Below are 14,954 nucleotides of genomic sequence, written 5' to 3' on the forward strand. Positions count from 1 at the left end.
CCTGTGGGTCCCTAAAGAATAAAGTTCTGTCTCAGTACCATGGACAGCAAGGCCCCCCCCTACTCTGCCACATACACCCAACTCCACCTGCAATTCCACTCCCTTACAGGCCTAACTAAAGCACCTCTGTCCACTTATTCATTGGCGTTGGGTATGTGTTGTGTGGTGGAGGATGTAACTGAGAAGTGGGACAAGGAGAAGAACAAGCTATGTTCCCACTATCAAGGCTTTCAGTTGGTTGAGAAGACAGACTTCTAAGTAGACAAATGGAAGGATTGTGTCTGTGTTGACAAATCTGTTCTCAGCCTAGCTATTTGCGAGGTAGAAGGTGTCTTTCCACATCAGAGGCTCTCAGAATGCTAAAAGGGTGTTTAAACCACATTGGGCCTCCTGGGGGAACCGAGAAAGTCAGCTTTGCAAAGCACGTCTTGCAGGCTCCAGCCGACCTTAAATTCTAGCTGGCACCTGAATAGCTTTGTAGCAATTTAAATTTCTCTGCCTGTCCTTTCCAGGTCTGGCCACATTAGCAGGTCTGTATCACAGGGCACATGCATACCTCTCAGAGCACAGGGCCTAGGGAGGGCAAAATGCGAATCTGTTTTAGATAGGCTGTGAGTAAGGCGCTGAGGGTCTGATGGTTGAGAGTGGGATGGGGATGACGACATCATCGACGTGGAGATCGTTGGATAGCCATGGGGGGCGGGTGGCGCTAGCATGCTGATGGAGGTGGGGGAAGAGCTGGGATGTTGATAATGATGGAGGTGATGGGAAATGATGGATATCATCAAAATACCGTGGGCAAAGTAGGCCCTAATGGGAGATCGGTTGACTTCTGGTTCTGCCATTAGCTGTGTGACCCCAGTCAACTTATTTAACTTTTCTGTACCTCAGTTTCCTCTCTCATAAAATAGGGATACTAATAATGCCTACCTCATGGAGTTCTTGTGAGGATTAAATGAGTTAATAAAATACGTACAATACTTAGACTAGTGCTGGGCCCATAGTAAATACTATGTAAGTGATAGCTGCCGTTACCTTTTTTTTTTAGATGGAGTCTCACTCTGTCGCCCAGGCTGGAATGCAGTGGCGTGATCTTGGCTCACTGCAACCTCGCCTCCTGAGTTCAAGTGATTTTCCTGCCACAGCCTCTCGAGTAGCTGGGACTACAGGTGCACATCACTATGCCTGGCTAATTTTTGTATTTTTAGTAGAGACAGGGTTTCATGTTGGCCAGCCATATTGGCCAGGCTGGTCTCGAACTGCTGACCTCAGGTAATCCACCCACCTCAGCCTCCCACAGTGCTGGGATTACGGGCATGAGCCATGGAGTCTGGCGTGCTATTACTGTTAAGGAGGGCAATGGAAGTGGTGATGATGAAGGTGGGGGTGGTGGCAATGAAGTTGATAATAGTGAGAATAGGGAGAATAATAATGAGACTAAGGCTTATTGAATACTATGCGCCCTGCACTAAGTACTTTATATGTAATAACTTGTTTAATCATGTCAGCCCTCTGAGGGGGCTAATATTACCCTCATTTAAAGACTATGAACCTTAGACACAGAGGGTAAAATATGTGATCAAAGTCGACACAGCTAGTAAATGGAGGAACTCCAGAGCCTCTGCTCATAACCGTTGCTAAGTGGGGAAGTGATGGAGTTGGCGATAGCAGTGGTGAGTTCCGTGTCCTTGTGGAAGCAGGGCTGGGGGTGGAGACCACGGTTGAGGTGGCCTGGGCAGCAGTGGCTGTGGTGATGACAGGAGGACCGGAACTGGCGACGAAGGAGGTAAAGGTGAGGGGCCTGCAGGGCAGTGAAGGCCGGCTACAAGAACACCCACTGCCCAGCTCCCAGCAGGAACTTGCAGCTGCTGCTATGAGGCTCTGCTCAGAGAGCAGGGAGGACAGCAAGGACCTCACTTTCTGTCAGCAGCTGGGGGTTGTAAGTCGCAGACAGTGAAGTTGAATGGAAACAGGCAGACTGGCGGGCAGTGCGCGGTAGAGGGGTGGGCAGCGTTTCCCATGGGCTCTCCACCTTTTCCCTGCGATTTGGCATTCTCTGACCCCATAACTACCAAGTCTGCATGCTCCACGCCAGGGCCTGATCTGCACTGCTGGGGCAGACAGCAGCAGAGGTAAGCCGCCCGCCCCATCTGAGAACCTCCCCGCCTCGCCGGCCCAGTGCCGACTCTGGCCTGCCTCTCGCTCGCTGCTGCGCTGAGGGGAAGCCTTAATAGAGAATCCGCCTCTGTGCCGCCGCCCCCGCCCGCCAGCCCGTCCCTATTATCAACACCATCAACGGCGGCAAATGACACTCTCGGAATCTTGACTCCAATCTGATGCCTGGTCCCCGGAGCCGCGGAGAGGCGCAGGCCGGCCAGGCTGGGGGGCTGGGGAGGGTATGTGCAGTAATAGGATGTGGCCGAGGACGGTCTATTAGCAGCGGCGCAACCGCTGATGAGTCTCCTCCCCAGCCCCTTGGCGTCCCCATCCCCGCTCAGCCAGGCACAGCATGAGGCCTGGGGGCTGCTGGGGTGGGGAGCAGGAAGGAGGGCAGCTGCGGGGGTGGGGCTAGGCTAAGCCGTCTTTAAGTCGAGACACCAGGCTCCCTTGGGGGGACATAGGGGTGGGAGGGGGAAACTGAAGAAATGAGGCTACTCAGACACTTTCTTCTGACCATGTGTCTGGGGAGGAAGAGGAGTCAGGGAGCAAGTGGTCTGTCTGAAGGTGGGCGATTTCTCCCGTTGCTCCATAGGAGCAGCCTGGGGCTCCAGGTCTAAGTAGCCCCAGGAGGATTGCATCCAGCCTCCCTTCCCCAGCCTCACCGGGAACTCTCTTGGGCAGGGGAAGCTCAGCACCTCCCTGGGCTGCCTGTCGCATTGCTAAGTGCCCCCTCATTTGGAGACCTGATTGGTCTTTCAGGACTTAGTTTAGACTGAGACCCCTCTGAGGCCCTCACCCCACAACCAAGGGTTTGGAGCCATGTCTGCTCACCTGGGCCCTCACCCCTCCTCCTGGCCACAGGTCTTCTTGTTGATGTATAATGTGTGTGTGTGGAAAGGTTATAAGAGGTTGGGGGAAGGTGTCGGGACCCACTACAGGGCCCTGGAGAGGCAGGGGAGATGGTGGAAGGACCTCTGGGTGTGTGTGGGACACCTGGGTTCCAACCCAGTTCATCTGGCGACCATAGGTGAGTACTCACACGGCTCACCCTAGACTGACTCTCCGAAACACCCTCTCAAAAAAGGCCTGCCAGGCATGGTGCTTGACGCCTGTAATCTTAGCACTTTGGGAGGCCGAGGTGGGTGGATCCCTTGAGGCCAGGTGTTCGGGACTAGCCTGGACAACATGGTGAAACCCCATCTCTACTAAAAATACAAAAATTAGCTGGGCATGGTGGTAGACGCCTGTAATCCCAGCTACTCAGGAGGCTGAGGCAGGAGAATCACTTGAACCTGGGAGGTGGAGGTTGTAGTGAGCTGAGATCACACCACTGCACTCCAGCCTAGGCGACAGAGCGAGAGTTCATCCCAAAAACAACAACAACAACAAAAAACAAAAAAACAAAAATAAAGGCCCTGGCTGAGAAAAGGGGATGATGAAGTCAGGTTTTCTCCCTCAAGGGCCTGGGTGGCTCAATGCTTTGGGGAGTAAAAGTTATGAATTTGGGGCTAGACAGTCTCTAGGCAAGGTCTAATTAATACTCCCTCCACCCCTACACACACAGCACCCTGTGGATGGAAGAAAATGAGGCAGAGTAGAAAGTGGGCTTGTGGCCAGGCACAGGGGCTCATACTTAGAATCCCAACACCTTGGGAGGCCAAGGCAGGCAGATCGCTTTAGCCTAGGAGTTCGAGACCGGCCTGGGCAACATGGTAAAACCCCATCTCTACTAAAAATACAAAAAAAAAAATTGACCAGTAGCTGGGACTATAGGTGGTGCACACCTGTCATCCCAGCTACTTGGGTGGCTGAGGTGGGAGAATTGCTTGAGCCGGGAAAGGGTAAGTGGGTGGGGGTTGAGGCTGCCAGTGAGCTGTGATTGATTGCACCACTGCACTCCAGCCTGGGCAATAGAGTAAGACCCTGTCTTAAAAAAAAAAAAAAAAAAGAAGAGTGGCCAGGTGCAGTGGCTCATGCCTATAATCCCAGCAGTTTGGAAGGCCGAGGCGGGTGGATCACTAGGTCAGGAGTTCAAGACCCGCCTGGCCAGCATGGTGAAACCCCATCTCTACTAAAAATACAAAAATTAGCCAGGTGTGGTGGTGGGCATCTGTAATCCCAGACTCAGGAGCCTGAGGCAGAGAATTGCTTGAGCCCAGGAGGTGGAGGTTGCAGTGAGCCAATATCATGCCACTGTACTCCAGCCTGGGCAACAGACCAAGACTCCATCTCACACACACAAAAAAAAAAGAAAGAAAGAAATAGGGCTCTTGGGCCTGACTGTGTGTGCTGGGATGCACCATAGAGGGGCTGGAAGGCAGGGTTCTGTCCTGTCCTGTCCTAAAGGGTGCCTGGCAGGCTAGAAGCCTGGGCACTTAGGCCAGCTGGACAGAGCTCCCTTCTGGGCTTCACAACAAGACAGAAAGGCTGGGCCTGCCTGAGAGAGGACCCTTGGGACAGGCCAGAGAGGGAGGGAGAGGAGCCAAGCCTGGCTCACAAACCTCCCCTGACCCCTGCCAGGTCTAGGCCTCTGACCACAGCACCGAACTCAATCTGTTCTGCCTACTGCCCCCACCATGTCTCCTAGACCAGAGGCCACAGATGTCCAAGCTGTTTGCCTCTGCTGAGTGGCCACCCTCAGTGCCCCCAGCAGGGGCCTGGCTATTAGTCACAAGGCTGGCAGTCCTCAGGACTGGACATGCAGAGCTGGATGTGGACCACTGGATGGCAGGCAGCAGGGGGCACTGACTGCTATGCATAGGCTGCCTTGGAGGCCTCCATACGGCTTCCCTGCCCCCTTTTCTCTCCTCTAGCCCACCTGTGCCCTCGCCTTTGCCCATATCTCCATTTCCCCATCACCTGTGTCTACTTCACCCGCCCTGTCCCTATGCCCTTCTCACCCGTGGGCCTCTGATCTGTCCCCTTTCTCTTCCTCCATCAGATCCCTCTCCCCTGCCCCTCCTTGGGGCCACTTTGCCCCAGACCGACTTCTCCTGTTTCCTGTGTTAGTCTCTTCACACCTTAGGGGTGGAAAAGTCAAGATTCAGCCTTTGAAACTCCATCTTCCTAACCTCGCTGCCCCTACCTCAGCCTGGCCCTCTCTTTTTCGACGCAGCTGCCAGTGGGGGAATTGGAACCTCAAAGCAGAATGGGTTTTTTGCCCAACCACAGGCATGTGGAGGTGAGAGGAGAAGACCTTGTGTGGTTGTGGGAGTACAAAAGGATCCTGGGAGGGGCACCCTGGGGAGAGGGTGCAGTTCTGAGAGCTAGACAGCAGGGGGCGGCTGATCCTTGGTGACGTCCGGTTTGTTCCTATACTTCAACCCCCCAGCTGGAATTACCCAAAGGGGTAAGTGTTGAGTACATTGTGGGTGGAACCCTAGGACCCTCAGTAGGGGCAAGCTTTGTCCCAATCTGAAGTTGGCCCTGGATTGTTAGCTTTTTAAAGAAACTCTTGTCTGTTACCCCCAAAAACTTCTCTATTTGAAATCCTGCAAGGGATGAATCCGCTTGGGGTTTAGACCCTTGGAGGAGAGGAAGGGGAAAAAGGCATTTTGGTTCTCCTGGGGAGCGCTACCTCTGCTGTCCTCAATCCTCAGGGAGGCTGGCACCTTGCCTCTTAAATGTTCCTATTCTGGATTAGAGAAGGAGTCAGAGTCTCCCTCCCAGCCCCCGAAGAGTGCCCCTCTCCCATCTACAGGCAGCATCCTCGATCCACTGAACTCTCATACCCACACCAGCTCCGGAACGGAGCAAGCCCAAGGCGTTTGCTACAGACCTCCTGTCCCGTGCTAGTTGGCACAGAGGAGGGAGAAGAGGCTGGGAGCAGTGGGCCCTCACTATGTGACAGTGTGACAGCAGGTGCATTCAGTGTGTGCACAGGTATGTGTGTGTGAAAGAGAGACACCATGGTCTGCTCTGTTCTCTTAATTAATCCTGACACGAGTGTTCCAGTGCTCCACCCACCCCACCTTTCAGGAAGGAGCTGAGCCTGGGCGTGAGGTCACAGCAACTGTGTGTGACACTGATGCCAACTAGGTGGAGCAGCCCTCTGGGGCCCGTGCCACCACCCTCTTTGTCCTCAGTGCCTGAAAACTCACCATTAAACTTTGTATCCTCAGGAAGGAAGGCACTGCCTCAGATTTGAATAATATAATTATTAGATTACATTAATAATGTGATGTGCAGCATGAGAGCCCAATGTCCTGGAGAGGACCCAGGCACCTGGACACAGGGCAGCAAGGGAGAATTTCTGAAGAAGACTAGACTTGATGGCGAGGGACCTTTCAGATATCCCTGTGACTGCAGGTGGGAGAGACAGCCTGGTGCAGTCATTTCAGGGCCCATAAACACCTTTCTGGGCCTCCCACGGTGCTGGGAACTGGAACTGAGATCCTGAGCGTAACACACCACCCCTCCCAAACAGGCCATGGGAGGTTGGTAAATATCGTAATCAGATTAGTGGAGTGGAGACAGCAGAAGCTATGGTGGGAAAATGCTCTGGGCTGGCCTGGCCCCCACCCCTCTCCTGGGAATCCACCCTCTTGCCCTGCCCACCTCCTCCTCTGTGGGCCCCAAGGCCATCCTGGCTCCTCAGTGGCCCCTGCCAGCCTGGTGACCTGCCTGGCACCTGGCCCTCTCTGAGTCCGGTGGAGGTTTTTGCATCCTGGGTCTCCTCAGCTTAGGAAAGCAACAGGGCAGTAGAAAGCCCAGGCCTATTAATATCCTCTTCCCCAAAAAAACTAGCCCTTTGGGCTGCTTTTCTCAAACCATGGAGGCCAGCAGAGACGCCTGCCCGTTCCTCTGCCCATGATGCTGCTCACCTGTGAGACTGGAATGAAGCATCAGTTCAAGGTGGTCATGGGCGGAGACAGTGTCTGGTGCATGATGCAGGTTTAATCAGGGTTGAGTCAGAATCACTTCCCTCCTCCGTCTTCTCGTGGCCAAGCTGAGTACAGGTCTGGACCCCTGGGGTACTGGGAAGCCTGGTCAGGTGGAATGGCATAGGGCAGAGTGAGCCAGGGGGAGACCACGGAAGGGCAGGGGTGTCTGCCCAGCCCAGGAGGGGAAAGGCTGGGAGAACAGGGCTGGCATTCTGTGGAGCCTGGCGTGGGAAACTGGGGGAGAAAAGCCGAAGGGCTGTGAGTTGGAGAGTTAAGGATTATGGGGTGAGAATCAGGAGAGGTGGGGATTGGGTGGCTGAGGGGCTGGGAGTCTGGGGTACTAAGGTGTGGGATGACATTGGGAGGGGCTGAGGATTTTGGATATTGGGGAGCTTAGGGGCTGAGAGTTAAGAACTGGGGTGCTGGGGGAACTAGTGCCTGAGGAGACGAGGGTAAGGTGTTTGGAGGCTAAGGAACTAGAGGGCCAGTGGAGCTGACACGGGAGAAAGGAAGTGGGGAGACATGCTCACAGACAGAGACGGGTGGCCATGGGTGGATGGGAGGATGTGGCCAACAGTCCCAGGCCAGGCTCCCTCAGCTTCTGTGGCCGTGCTGGGGCCATGGGGGCAGGCAGCGGGCCTTTCCTTGTCGGGCTGTCAGAGCGGGTTAGGCTCGGGGAATTGGTTCTCTGGATCATCTCCCGGGAGCCAGCCCCTCCTGGCAGCTTTGTTTGGCAAAAGCGCAGGGATTAGCAGGGCTGCCCCCACACCACCTCCCGGCTGCTAGCTCCTGGCGCTTTCATCCCTGAAGGTCGCTAAAGCCGAAGTGCTTTGAGATTAGGCCCCACAAAGGGGCCCCTTGTGCTTCAGCCAAGCCTTAGGGGCAGGGAGGGGAGGGGATCCCAAGAGCTCAGTGCCGGCAGCCCCTGAGATAAATCCTTCTCTCTGTCCCTGTTGCATCCCGAAGGGTCCCCCAGGCCAAAGGCCAAAGACTCCTCTGACCCCTCTAGCCCCAGCTCAGAGGCTGTGTCCCCAGTGGAACCTGGTAAGGGAGCATCCCAGGCCCAGCCAGCCCAGCCCAGCACATCAGCATCCACCTGTGGTCATTTCAGGATGGAAGTGGACGAGGGAGTAGAGTAAGGAGGGCTGCGGGGCTCAGGGCGGCAGTCAGAGTGGGTCTAGATCACAGAGAAGGAGCATCAGTCTGCACTGCCCACTGAGCAGATGGGTGACCAACCAGAACTCAGGAGAAGAAGGGGCTTGTCCCGGGTCACACCAAGTTGCTGGCTGAGCTGAGGCAGGAATGCAGTGAGCTCCCCCTTTTCACCAGGCATTTGAACCCAAGCTAGAGGTCAGCAGGTGTTCTTGATGGGGAAGAGGCAGTTTTGTGCTTTCTGCATAGAAGAGAATGATGTTTCACATGTTTGCATTTCATGGGCCAGCAAAATATGTTTTAAATATGAGTTCCAGAATAAAATTGCCAGCTATTAATTTTGCCTTATAAGGGCACAGAGGGAAAACTACTAACTGCTGTCAGCATCATTTTATAAAAAAGAGGATATTTTAGCATCAAAAAAGTAGAAAAGACATAATCCTAGAATAGAGAGGATAGACCTTCAAATTGAATAGCTGTAGCTTTATGAAAAATTTCCTATGAAAACCTTATTTTTCTTATTTATTGGTATTTGGATGAAAATGTCTTGGGAATCCTAGACCAAGCAACCCTGGAAGGGGTCCCTGCCCCAAGGGGCTAAGGCTCCTGGGCCCTATGCACACAGGTCTCCTAGGTTAGAGCGCTGCCTACTCCTGTGTGTCAGGGGTGGAGGGGGTAGTTATTTCAGGTCTAGTGCTGGGAAGACTGAGAAAGGGGCTCCTGAGACGGGGTTGCTGCTCCAGGGGCTCTGCTGAGAGGACAGCCTTGGCCTTGGCCCTCTCATTGCCAAGGAGACTTACGGAGAGGAGGGGGAGGGAGCAACCCTGACTGTGGGTCGATAGCGGAAAATTTATCCCTGTCCTCTTGCTCGTAAAATGTTTGTGGCCAACATATTGCACAACATTCCCAGAGAGGCCACAAAAGGTAGTGCTGGGCTGGCAGGGTCAAATGAAGCTCACGGAGCCCAGCCCCTCTGTTTAGCCCCCTGGCTGGGTTAGGCTGTGGAGCTGGTCATAGGGAGGGGCCCAGAGAAACGGGGGAGGTGGTGATGGGTATATGGGATTAGCCTGAAGAACATCAAAGGTGCTCAAGAAATCCCTTGTGAGAAAGTGTTCACAGGTGGGGTGTTGCCAATGACGGTGAAGAACTGATAGTATTAGCTGACACTTACGTGGCATTTCTGTGTTAACTGGTAACTCGTTGAGCACAATCCTTTAAACAACCCTAGTGGGTGAGCGTGATTATTTCCCCCATTTTCCAGATAAGAACACTGAGGCACAGAGGTCGACTTGCCCAAGGTCACAGCTAGTAAGTAGCAGAGCCTGGTGAGGGAGCATCCCTCCCTCATCCCCCTGAATTTGAACCCAGGCAGTCTGGCTCCAGAGTCCATGCATTCAAACCATGCATGCTATAATGCTGTACTGTGTTTCTAAGCAAGGGATACTTCTGAGTTCCCACCATCCCTAGGCCATATCCTTCCAGCTTCAAGATAGCTCCATAGTTTTCCTGGGATTTGTAGGAATCAAGAGTTGCTCATCATCTTGCAGATACTGGGTAAAATGTAAATGTCTCCTTGCCTAGTTGTGATTGTTTAAAAAAGTGTGTCCACAAATTCTTTGATACTTCTTCCTTTAAGAGTTGGAGCTTAATTCTCTTCTTGAATATGGGACGGACTTGGTGACTTGTTTATAATGAATAGAATATGACAAAGTGACAAGATGTCACTTTTGAGATTAGCTTATAAAAGACTACAGCTTTTGTCCCCCCACCCCACTCTCTTTCTCACTCTCTCTCTCTCTCTCTCTCTCTCTCTGTCTGTCTCTTTCTCTCTCTGATCCATCCCAGCCACCATATAAAGAAGTCCAAGCTATCCTCCTAGAGGCCACATGGAAGAGAACTGAGGTACCCTACCTGACAGCCAGCACCAACTGCCAGCCATGTGAGTGGGCTTTCCTAGAATAGGATTCTCTAGCTCCAGTCAATCAAGACTTAAGATGATATAGCCCTGGACAGTGCAGCTGACTACAGCCTCATGAGAATCCCAGAGCCAGACCACCCAGCTAAGCTGTTCCTGGATTCCTGACCATCAGAAACTATGATACAATAAATATTTGTTGCAAGCCACTAAGTTTGGGGGTAATTTGTTATGCAGCAATGGATAACTGATACACCTCACCCGTCTCACTATTGGGAATCTCATCATTAGAGCTTCACTCTGTGGGTGGGTTAAGTCACAATCTCCCCCATGACTCTCCCAACCTGAGGTAAATAACAACTGGGGTAATGCAGATTTGCTGAATCAGATAATGGCTAGAGAACACCCCCAATCCAGTTATAGGATGCTATGCTGAGAGTGGCATGTGGCCGCTTAATCATTCTTAGTTTTTTTTTTTTTTTTTTTGAGACAGAGTCTCACTGTGTAACCCAGGCTGGGGTAGTGTGGTGGTGTGATCTTGGCTCACTACAACCACTGCCTCCCAGGTTCAAGCAATTCTCCTGCCTCAGCCTCCCAAGTAGCTAGAACTACAGGTATGCACCAGCATGCCCAGCTAATTTTTGTATTTTTAGTAGAGACGGGATTTCACCATGCTGGCCAGACTGGTCTCAAACTCCTGACTTTGTGATCCTTGGCCTCCCAAAGTGCTGGGATTACAGGCATGAACCACTGTGCCTGGCTATCATTCTTAATTCTTAATTTTAATCATTCTTAACTCACCCAGGGCTGGGCCAGGTGGCACAAGCAGGTGTGCAAGCAGCTTCGACGGAGTCATAATGTCACAGCTTTTCTATATGTCTGGTTCCTTCCCAGGAAAATCATCCCTTGCTTTAGCTGACAGTGAGAGGCGCAGGGCTGTCTTGGGGATGAGGAATCGAGGAGAGCTGGGCTCTGGCCACAGTAGGACCCAGACTCCACAGATCCCATCTTTTGGGCCCTCTCCATTCTCTGCTTGTAGTGGCCACAGACACATTTGTGGGACCTCTCAGCATCTTCCAACCTCCTTTCAGAGTCCCCACCCCTGGCGGGCCACTGACCCAGCATCAGAAGTTAGCACGATGTGACTGTGCACATCTTGGTGTCACGGTGTGTATGTGTGCGTGTGTGTGGACATGGAGTGGGAGGTATCTGCGTGTAGTGTGTGCCGGGGGTCTTCATGTAGCATGCATTTGTCTGCAGGTACATTTGATTTGTGGGTTTCTGGGTGGGAAGGAGTATGTATGCAGCTATATTTCTATGTGTGCCTGGAAGAGTGTATACATGTATGAGAATATGTGTATTTGCATGATGGCTTTATCAGGGTGGCAACCCTGTGCACTTTGTGTTTGTGTCTGTGTTTGCTGCATTCGAGATGTGTATCTGTGTGTCTGGGTTTCCATGGCCAGCCACCAGCCTAAGGTGTGCCTGAGCTGTAGTCCTCAAAGGGTTAAGGGAAACAGGCGCCACCATAACTCTTAATCATAGCTTTGCAAGCTTAGCCAGTGCCCCTGTTGAAAAATGTTTCAAAAAGCAAAATAAATGATCTTTTAGTTACAGAAGTATTGATTTTGCCCACATCTAGTAATAAAGAGCAAGTCACCTGTAGCTAAAACTCTTGTAAAATATATTTTATACTCTAATAGTCTGCAGATAGAGTCACCCGCTGAGCACAGATGACAAATCTCCCCAGCGCGGCCTGCGCCCCCCATATTTCACGTCAGGGACGCGGTGGTGGTGCAGGCAGCGGCAGAGCTGGGCCTCCCCTCCGGTGAAGACATGGCCTGGTTGGCCGGAAAAGAAAAAAAGCCAGATTCCTGGCACATGGTCCATTCCCCTGCCTCTACCCTGAGCCCTCACCACCATCCTGGGTCGTGGTAGGTTAAGACCAACTGCCCTGAAGATAGAGCTGGCCTTCTCTGTCCAGACCCCTCAGGAGCTCCCCCAAGGCTCTCAGAGGGCCATGCCTCTCCCAGCACTCTGTGGGGGCTGACCGTTTGGGAATGCTGAGGCTAGATTTGAGAGAAGAGTGAACAAGGAGGTGGGGGCTCTTTCCCAGTTTGAAGGCCAGTTACCCCAGATGTACACAGACATGTTCACACATGTGCCACACTCAGGCCTCTCCCAAGCCTCCTTGTACACACGAGAGACACACTTAGTCCTCAATGCACGCATATACAAGGCAATCCCTTGGCACATATGTTGGGGGACAAACTTGACACCCCCGCCACATGTGAATGACACTCGGCTTTACGCAGACACACACTTGAGTGTTCCCCAAGTGAACGGGTGCACGCCCAGTCCCTTCTCACAGACCTGCATAGTACATCTAAAACACCAGGCCACATCCTCTCTACCTGGAGAAGTCCTTCAAAAAATCGACTTCTGTCTGAGACCATCAAACAGTCACTCTGTTTTTGGGGATGAGAATGTGTACCATACTCATATGAGATATACAGATCCAGGCCAGGCACAGTGGCTTATGCCTGTAATCCCAGAACTTTGGGAGGCTGAGGCGGGTGGATCACTTGAGATCAGGAGTTTGAGACCGGCTTGGCCAACATGGTGAAACCCTGTCTCTACTAAAAATACAAAAATAAATTAGCTGGATGTGGTGGCAGACACCTGTAATCCCAGCTATTCGGGAGGCTGAGGCCGGAGAATGGTTTGAGCCCGGGAGGTGGAGGTTGCAGTGAGCTGAGATCCTGCCACTGCACTCCAGCCTGGGTGCCAGAGCAAGGCTCCAGCTCAAAAAAAAAAAAAAAAAAAAAAAAAATGGAGGGAGAGATACAGATCCAGCCAAAAGCCCTCTTACACATCTGCCTCTCCAGGTGGGAGGGGCATTGCTTAGCGGGAATGCCTTGGTCACTTGGTCTCCTTTTCTTCCCAGAGCAGGTGCAGCCAGAGAGGAAGCCCAGGCCGGTGCCTTCCTGCAGGCAGCCTGCCTACAGGGTTGGGGGGCTGGAACTATGCTCAGGAGCACCTGAGCCATAGCCCCCTAGCTGGCACTGGTTAAGTGGGGTTGAAGGCCACCTTACCTGCCCCTCACAGTACAGTTACTTGAGGGCAAGAGTGGTCAGAATAAACTTAGCATGCTCAAAGGCACTGCAGGAGAGGCACGAACTCCACAGCTGCAAATAAGTAGGGGTTTCCAATCTCTGCTGGGAGTGGTGGGTGGGAGAAGGGTAGAGAGGGCAGAAATGGGGAGGCCCGCTGGGTGTAAGGAAGTTCTCGAGGTGAGGAGGGGATGAGTCAGGTAGCATTGGGGAAAGGCTGGGGGTATTGGGGGAAAGGCTGGGAGCACGTGGGATATTTGAAGAACTAGGGTTGGAGGGAGGGAGTGGAGCAGGCAGCAGCTCGAGCGAGGGAAGGGAGGGACGTGCAGGCAACTAACAGGGTGTGTGTGTTTGTGTGTGTGTGTGTGTGTGTGTGTGCGTGTGTGCGTGTGTGCGTGTGTGTGTGTGTGTGTGTATGGTGGGGGGCGGGTTACTTTTGGGTGGTCGGAGAGAGTCAGGAACACGCGGGGGTATCTCTGAGCGGCGAGTGGCAATAGCCGTCGGAGGGCGGGGACAGAACGGTAGCTGCCCTGCCTGGGATGGGGGTGGGGGTGGGGACGGGGACGGCTCTTTAAGCGCCGGCCGCGCTAATAACCTGTCCAGGAGATGGCTCGTGGCAAATTGCTTTGTTAGTCTTGTCAGCGCGGCCGGGGCCGCCGTCAGCTCGCGCCATGGATCAAGATGATGAATCGCCGCGGACGGCGCAGATGCGGGCGGCCAGCGGCCGGGCCCCCGGGTAGGGGTGGGAGGTGGAGGGGGCCACGGGGGGCCGGGCCGCTGCCATTAACTCCCGAATTAGCTCTAAGCCGCCCACCACCCAGCCACTGCCCCGGGGAGCGCCAACCGTGGGGGCGGGAGCGGGCCCAGGAGACCCGCGTCCCGCACCCGAACCTGGATCCAGCCTCCTCTGGACGCAAACAGCAGTGGCTGCTCCGGAGGGGCGGGGAGGGTCCCGGCCTCCAGTTTCGGGCTCGAGCCTTCTCCCCGCAGCCCCGTGTTCCGGCTCTTTGAGGACGTCTCCTGCCCGCGGGGAGGTGCTGGGAGGGCGGCCCCATGGGGCATTAGCTGACCCCACCCACCCGGCCCCAAAACCTCGCTGTGAGCTGCTTGGGACACTCCGAGTTTTACGGGGGTGGAGGCGGGAATGGAGAGAGAAACAGAGAGAGAGGGACAGACAGGGTTGGGGTGGGTAGGGTGGTTGGGTTGGGCGTCGCTGCTCTAAACTGAGCTCAGAGACTCGCGATGGTGGGGCTGGGGCCTGACCTGGGACTTCAAGGGGACCTAGGCCCCTAAAGTGGCTCTGGGCAGACAGCGGAGGCCCTGTGTTCTTTGAGTTTCCAGGCCAGTCGGGAACCTGTGAGCACCTAGTTTTCCCAAGTTCCTAAATAAACCCACCCCTTCCCCACTTCCCCATTAGTCCAATTTAGAAACCTCTCTTCCAAAACACACACACACACACACAAACACATACCCAGGAGTTTACAAAATCACATAATCCACATAAGCACAGTCTACATTCACAAGTAAATGTGTACACGTATATATTACACACAAATATCGGAGTATATACTTATATGTATTCATATACTCATAGCACAGGAAAATGAATTCTAACAATATAAAAGCACATCCAGAAATGCACCACTGACTGCAGCCCAGGGAAGTGTATTGGGGGCAGGTCCCCAGTTCCTCAGGGGACGCCTTTCTCTTAAGCCCTTTGAAGGTGTCAGC

This window comes from Sapajus apella, unplaced genomic scaffold, assembly GCF_009761245.1.
Source record: "Sapajus apella isolate SASKATOON/1434 unplaced genomic scaffold, GSC_monkey_1.0 scaffold62, whole genome shotgun sequence".
NCBI classification, from domain to species: Eukaryota; Metazoa; Chordata; class Mammalia; order Primates; family Cebidae; genus Sapajus; species Sapajus apella.